An 8,055-nucleotide genomic window follows, 5' to 3' on the forward strand; every position below is an offset into this window, starting at 1 on the left:
AGCCTTGAAACCGAGAGAGTACTGTTTTTACCTCACCTTTACATCCTCTAAGCTATATCCTTCACACCAGTGCTGACCAGGCAATGAACGTCGCTGCCAGCACCGCCTCGATTTGGCAACTGGGCTAGTCCCTAGAGCGGGTCTAGCGATGCGAGCAGCAGCATCTAGCCAATCCAGAGGTTTATATCCATACTTTTCTTCTTGGTTACTTTGCTTTGGCCAACGACACTGGAGGAGGAAGATATATGGCTACCTCTCTTAACGCTAATGATATACCTTTTGGTAAGTTTAAAGCACTGAGGGTAGAGGTAAAAATTAAACTCAACATGGAGGAGAACAAAAGAAAAAGCAGGCTGGGATATCAGCCCAAACGTAGGGGGAAGAAGTAGGTGCTACCACTTTATTGTGAAGGAAACATTACGGTTTATGGACACTCGAACCTCAAAAGCTTTTCTTCGCTCTCCGGGGAATGCCAAGGGTGCTGATTCGGCATTAAAAGGTAGGCCCAGAAAAAATCCCAGCAAGCAGCGGATGAATGTGAAAGTAATATACAAAAGCGGCGATCAAAGTCCATCAAAGACTTAGCTACAAGTCCAACCGGTCGAAGGAAGGGAAGGAGAGGTTGGCTAGGGTTAAGGGAAAAATGGAGGAAGGACGAGCGTATTACGCATCTTGACCGCAATTCTCGTCCAAAGATTCGAAGTTTGCGAACCGAATCGAAGAGGGGATTACGGCCAACAGAGGGGCCAGTGACTGAAGCGAAAGGACGATGCTACAAAGCAAAGCAACAAGTGAGGCCAAGAGAAGCCGTCAATCTACAAACTGGTGGCACCATTCAGTGAGATAGCCAAGAGGCATTTGATTGTGGCGCTCATTGAACGGAGCAACCCCTGGGTTAAGTCACACATTAGCAATGGAAACTAACACACCTTCTTTAAAATTCTTTATAAGGCATTTTTATAGTTATTTCTACAGTGCAAACCGCAAAGGCTCCAAAATATAAGGTCTCTAATTTATCATTCAATAAACGTTTTGCCATAATTAGAATGATCGGATAACTTGTTGTCATTTTAAGGTGTTTTCATTTTGCCAACACTCATTGAAACCTTGTTAGTTTATTGCTCTTGAAATGAAATTTTCACCAGCCACCTCATTCGCCATGGACGGAAAGACAGATAATCACTTAGTACCAGATTAGGACTATAAAAATGAGAATCTCTCAAGCTCCCGGAACTTTCAGCGAGTCATTATCCAGATGTCTTTATTCTGATGGAACACAATTGATCTCCTATTGGAGAAAGCTAGTCGCTAGTTTGGATATCTACTGTCAACAAATGGACCGTCTATTTGGCCATAGAGGAAAAGCTCGCAGTAAATACGTTCGTGCTAATACCACCAATATCACAGTAAATTCTTCCTGATACTCAAACCGTTTTCGCCACAGTTTTCGAAAGGTGTTTTCGTAATAACCCACTTTGTATCGATAGTAACCATCCGCCTCAGGAATGGATCGATACTATTGCGATCAGCAGCGATTTGCAGAGGGAAATTTGGACGATAAAGGGTTTTATTGTGGTCCATACACCTTCTTTTTCTAACCAACCTTATTTAAGTGTTCCCAGACGGGTTTTTGAGCCATATCTAGTTCCTGAGCAATCGGATCAGATCTAACATAGTCGAACCCGACGATTTCCATTACTTTGTCGATATTTTGCTAATCGTTATTCTAAAGTGTGGAGCACCTTTGACATCACGATAACCGGTACGAAGTCGAAAAAAAAAACAAAATTGATTGGATTCACCAATAAACTTATATCTGCAGTAAGGTAACTGAAACCAAAAGCTTACTATCGAAATTATTTCCATCATAATTGTCGAATGTAGCAATTTTTCTACCGTTATTTTTTTTTTAATCATGACATTTTTTGCAAATTTGCTTATTTATAAATCATTTTAAATATCGATAAATAGTTATCGATATTATATGCATTAGAAATTGAATGTGTGAAGATCGGGTAGTGGTAAAAGACTTCTTATATAATAAATTTTATTAATCGCCATTAAAAAATGTGGATTTTAAATTTAGCGAATGTCGAAATCTGTCAATTTTATTCATTGATAATAAAAATATCGATAAATTTTTAACGAAATTTGGCATTACCGACGCTAATATGTATCGATTTATTTTTGTGCACGAAAAAAAATTTACTGTTAAATAATTTTTAATATCGACAAATTTTTATCTAAATATATCGATTTTAAATTGAAATTGTGAAGATCAAGTGGTGAAAAAAATTTCGCATTTAATAATTTTCATTATTTTCCGTTAAAAAATGTTGTTAAACTTAGCAATTGTCAACATCTGTCAATTTTTTTCGTTGACAATTAAAATATCGGTAAATTTCTAACGAAACTCTGCATTATTAATATATATCGATCTATTTTTATACATGAAAAAGAAAAGTATATCGATAAAAATGTTTAGATATCGCTAAATATGTTATCGAAAATATAACGATTGAAGATAGAGTAGTGGAAAAAGTTTCTTATTAAATAATTTCTATAATTATCCGGTAAAAAGATTGATTTCAAATATTCAATTTTATTCGTTGATAATTAAAATATCGACAAATTGCTAATAAACTTGGCATTACTAATATATATCGATTTACTTTTGTGCACGAATTTAACCGTTAAAAAATTTTAAATATCGATAAATTTGTTATCGATAATACATATGCATATGCATAATAAAATGAATGTGTGCAGATCGGCTAGTGTAAAAAATTTCTTACAGAAAAATTAAATTATTTTCCGTAAAAAAAAATGGAATTCAAATTTAGCGAATGTTGAAATCTGTAGAAAATTAATAAATTAAAATATCGATAACATGTTAACGAAACTTTTATGGCATTATTGGCTCTAATATTTATCGATTTATATTTCTGCACGAAAAGTAAAATTTTACCGATAATTTTTTAAATCGATAAATATGTTATCGAAAATATATCGGCTATAAATTAAAATTTTACCGATAAATAAAACTTATATTTCTTTCCGTTAAAAAACTTAAATTCAAATTTAGCGAATGTTGAAATCTGTAGAAAATTAATAAATTTAAATATCGATAACATGTTAACAAAACTTGTATGGCGTTATTAGCTCTTATGTTTATCGATTTATTATTCTGCACGAAAAGTAAAATTTTACCAATAATTTTTTTTAAATCGATAAATATGTTATCGAAAATATATCGATTATAAATTAAAGTGGCATAATAATTCTGACTTATAACTGTATCAATAAATTGGATAGAAAGCGAAAAATCTGAAACAAAAACAGGATTAAGAAAAGGATGACAGTAAAAGTGGGAAAATATGTAGTTGAAGATATAGATAAAGAATGAATAAAGAGCATATATAAAGGTAATAGTAACGATTCAAAGATGATAAGATATATTAATATTCAAATGTACATGAAGACAAGATAAGAAGATAATATAAGCAGAAAATGTGTGTATACAAAAAAGAAAGTGGAAATGAATAAAAAGTAAAATGAGAATGAATCCGCTTATAAAGAAGAAGATAAGAAATGTATATGCTTATACCAATGATTACATAGCTTTCTAAAGGCATTTAATAAAGCCAGTGCCGCGTCTTTTTCCGAATAAAAAGAAAACAACTCACTTTCTTCGGTTGTAGTTATAGATAAGCCCAAGGCACTCTCACTTTAAACACATTTCCAGCCATTGTGCGGCAGCCAGCGGACCGAAGAGCCAAAACGCCAACAATTCAGGTCATTGTCAGCGGCTGAAATGGCGCAAATTCCGGCTCTCAAGTATTACCTTCCGCTAGGAAAATACATACATTCACCTTAATGCCGCCATAAAGCATGAATAGAAAGTCACTCACCGTTTATGTGTGTGTGTGTGTGTGTGTGAAGGAGCACTTTCGCTTACAAACTGGCGCAATTGAAAAGAGCTCAGCTTAAACGATACAAAATCGCTGGACCATGATGGGGACCATGTACATATGTATGTACATAAATATGCAGAGATGCATTTGGCGTGGATGTATGTTTATTTGGGTGCCTGTTAATATATGTGTGCTCGTTCGCTTATGGCTGCTAGTGCCGCTCGCTGGTCGAATATCCGCCAAGTGTGATCCGAAGGAAATTGTGAAATTGTGGCTTGTGTGGTCATTAGGTATGGATTAGACGCTCTGCAAGAACTAAGTAACTCCGTGAGTACACACAGCACAAGGTGACTCAAATGACTATCATTGTTCGCCGGCGTATTTCAGCCATTCATCTATTATGGTTATATTGTATGTATTCGGCTTTCCAGCGACAATGGGCTTTGTTAATGGCGGTGCCTGTCGTTCAATGCTTTTGTTGTTGTTGTTGCTGTTGCTGGGAATTTCGTGTGTTTTGTCATTTCGCTGGCGAAATTTCTAAAGCTTATCATAAATGGCGGTGGGTGGCTTTTAGTTTCATCATAATAGATGCAATAACGGCATAGTTGTGCAACAGCTTTATGCTTTCAATCACACAAACACTCATACACACACACACACACGAATTTGTTGTTGGCTGCCTAATAACGGTACATTTTGTATTATATAAGCGTTTGAGTGCTTACATATTTCGGTCACGGTTAATTAAATTACCTTTACAAGATAATATCGAAATTGTTCGGGTCCTTATACTCGCCAACAAAGGCACACACACATATGTATGTATATATTTGAGTACAAAATCGCTTTGAACATTTTTCAGTTAATTGAATGGCATTTCAGCCAGAAGTAAAGCGTAGCACATAATGCTTTTGTACACGGACAATTTACTCCCAGTCAATATATGTATATTTGAGTGCTTGGGTGTGTGTGACAAAGGCGCTTGACAAGTATTAAGCAGATTTATTATAAGAGTGATATTACATTGTGCAAAAAAAGTACCCGGAAATTGTAAATAAACGCAAAATATTTAATTATTCATCAATATTTATTGTGTCGCCTTGAAAATAATCCCCACCAGATGTAAAACACTTATGCCAACGATTTTTCCAGTCCTCGAAACATTTTTCATAAACACTTTTTGAGTTGGCCTTCAGCTGCTTCAGCGAATAATGTTTCATCTCTTCGATCGACTGAAAACGGGTTCCACGGAGCGGCAATTTCAGTTTTGGGAATAAGAAAATATAGCACGGAGCCAAATCTGGTGAATACTGTGGTTGATCGATGGTATTCGTTGCGGTTTTGGCTTTAAATTCAGACACAATCGTGGCTCGATGAGATCGTGCGTTATTATCGTGTAAAACCCATGAATTGTTTTCCCATAATTCCGGCTGTTTTCGACGGATGTTCTCACACAAACGACTCAATACGGCCAAATAGAATTTCTTATTCACCGTCAGTCCCTCTGGATCGCAATACGGCCAAATAGAAAGAATAAGAATTCACCGTCAGTCCCTCTGGAACAAATTCATGATGCAGCAAACCAGGAATATCAAACAAAGCAATGAGTATCAACTTGATTTTTGTGCGGCTTTGTTATGATTTTTTTTTTTGGCTCTTTTTTACCCTCCATTCTATAAATTGTTGACTTTTTTGCATGTGAAACTCATAAGCCCATGTCCTAGAGCGGTTATAATGCTCTCCATGAATGTGGGATCGGAATTTGCACTATCAAGAATGTCCAAAGAGACCTGTTTTCGTTACTCTTTTTGAACAAAATTCAGCTTTATCGGGACTAGTCGAACAAGAACGCGTTTCATACACAAAATATCTACCAAAATCATTCGAACGAACCCGCGAGAGACTTCGAGCTCTCTTAGCATCTCTCTAAGACTTGGCTGACGATTTTCAAGCACCATAGCCATCACTCTTCTAATATTTTCGTCAGTTGAAGAGGTCGAAGGTCGTCCAGATGAGGCATGTCTTCAACGTTCTCTCGACAGTCCTTGAAGGCTTTGTAACACTCGTAGGATTGTTTTTTTTGATAAAACTGCATCACCGACCCAACATTCGCAATTATTCCGCACACAAAATTTGGTTAGAAATAAAACATTTTAGACAAATTCTTTGTTCGATATTTTTATCCATTGTAAAAATCGCAACACACTACTGAAGTGTACCGACTTTAGCAGCTGCTGGAAACAAGCTGGTTGACAGAACGCGCTCATATTTGGCATATTAACTAAGGACTGTGGACTGTAATTTAGCAAAATATATTCCTTTGAAATATCATTTAGCCGGGCAATTTAATCACAATCTCTCGGTGCTTTTTTGGCACAATGTAGACCTTTTTCTCCGGCAATATTCAATAAATAGAATAATTTTTCATATTTTTCTAAACAATTTTGAGGCGAAAAATTTTCAAGCAAAACCGTTGGAGTGCAACGAAGTTAAGTAGCGAAACTAATTTGCGTCACGCATGCCGCATACAAAGTTCAACCATAGCTAATAATGATCCGATTGATTTTTTTCGCCTAATTCCACTTAATACCAAACTTGACCCGGACTGGCAAAAAAAAAGTATTTTCATATATTTTAGTGAAAATTGTAATACCAGCATCAAAATAAGCTCCTAAGTCAATGCAGGCATGCCAACGTTTAATTTCCATACACTTATTATAAGCCTCGGCCTTAAGTCTTTTGCAGACTTTCTATGGCTTCATTGGACTCATGCCGCCATCACCAAAGCAGATTATTCAGTTTTGACTCCTGTACTTATTAGGATGTCTAATTTGTGGAATACGTTGACTGAATAATGACTCTCGTTTGCTGTTTGCCCAAAAAGTCAGTCACAATCATGCTAGATGCCGGTGCAATATCGAGGTGAGAAGTCTGTAAATTTTCTGCCAACAAATCTGGTTGTTTATTGCTTGCAGTGGACTACTCAACATGGCTATGTCGTATTCCCCATTGAACGTTGGACTCTGTGGAACGAGTTCATGGTGTACGACAACAGGGTAATCAAAGAAAACAATAAGCATTACCGTGATTCTTGACCAACTGTTTGTTTTTAGTACGGCTCATTTTTCGACGTCATATTCATAACCCTACGTCTTGGTAACAGTAATGATGAACTTACTGAATCAGCTTCGTTGTTAGACATTCCTTTTGCGACCTCTACGCGAAGTAATTTTTGCAAAAGTTTCAGATTTTGGGTACGAGTATAGCATTTACTCACTGCATACCCAAAAGATTAACCAAAAGGTGTTGATTCCATCCATAAGAGATATTGAGATCATCATAGCAGACTCTCTGACGGCAACATGACGACTTTCAAATGCTGTTTCTTTAAGTACATCATTAACAGATGTATATGCCTATCGGGGACTTTCCATCAGCTCTAATATTAGTCTTCCTGACCAAGTCCGCTTGGGAGATAATGTAGTGCCATTAACGTAGCATTGGATTTACAGCTCTGGAGCATAGGATCTTTCAGTCAATATCCACTTAGAGAGTATGGCAACGACATTAGCCATGAGCTCGCTGATAGTGCGCACGAAACTAGTTAAAGGATATCTAGAATCCTTATCTCTATCTTGGAGTTATTTATAATTAGAATGGTTTGAACTCCTGGTCATAGCAGTATTGCAGGAAGTTGTAAGGCTAATGGGCTTACTAGGACAGACACTTTAGGCTCAAAAGCAGTGGATGTCTCAAAAACAGTGGATGGTCCAGTGAGCTCTTCAGGAGGTCTTTCTTCAGCAAGCTCCACTGTTCAGTGGTAGTGGGAGTTCTGACTGGACATTGTCTGATCCAGATTCATACAGTACGATGGAATGTCTTACCGGATGCCACCATCAGCTGTTTGAAAGAAGATGCTATAGAATCATCTCAACACTACCTCCTCGAATCTTCCGCTTTTGTCAAATTGAAACACCTCCGATATCATATCATTATATATCCGGGTAAAATATCAGAAATTAAAGAAAAAATACTTAAGCAGGATTGCGTTAGGTTCAACTATAGGTGTTTTTAGTTTTGCATCAGAAAGGGCTGTACATAACAGTATATGTGGGATTGACTCCGTAATTATAAGGGATCA

This window comes from Bactrocera neohumeralis, chromosome 6 (genome assembly GCF_024586455.1).
Source record: "Bactrocera neohumeralis isolate Rockhampton chromosome 6, APGP_CSIRO_Bneo_wtdbg2-racon-allhic-juicebox.fasta_v2, whole genome shotgun sequence".
Classification (NCBI taxonomy): Eukaryota; Metazoa; Arthropoda; class Insecta; order Diptera; family Tephritidae; genus Bactrocera; species Bactrocera neohumeralis.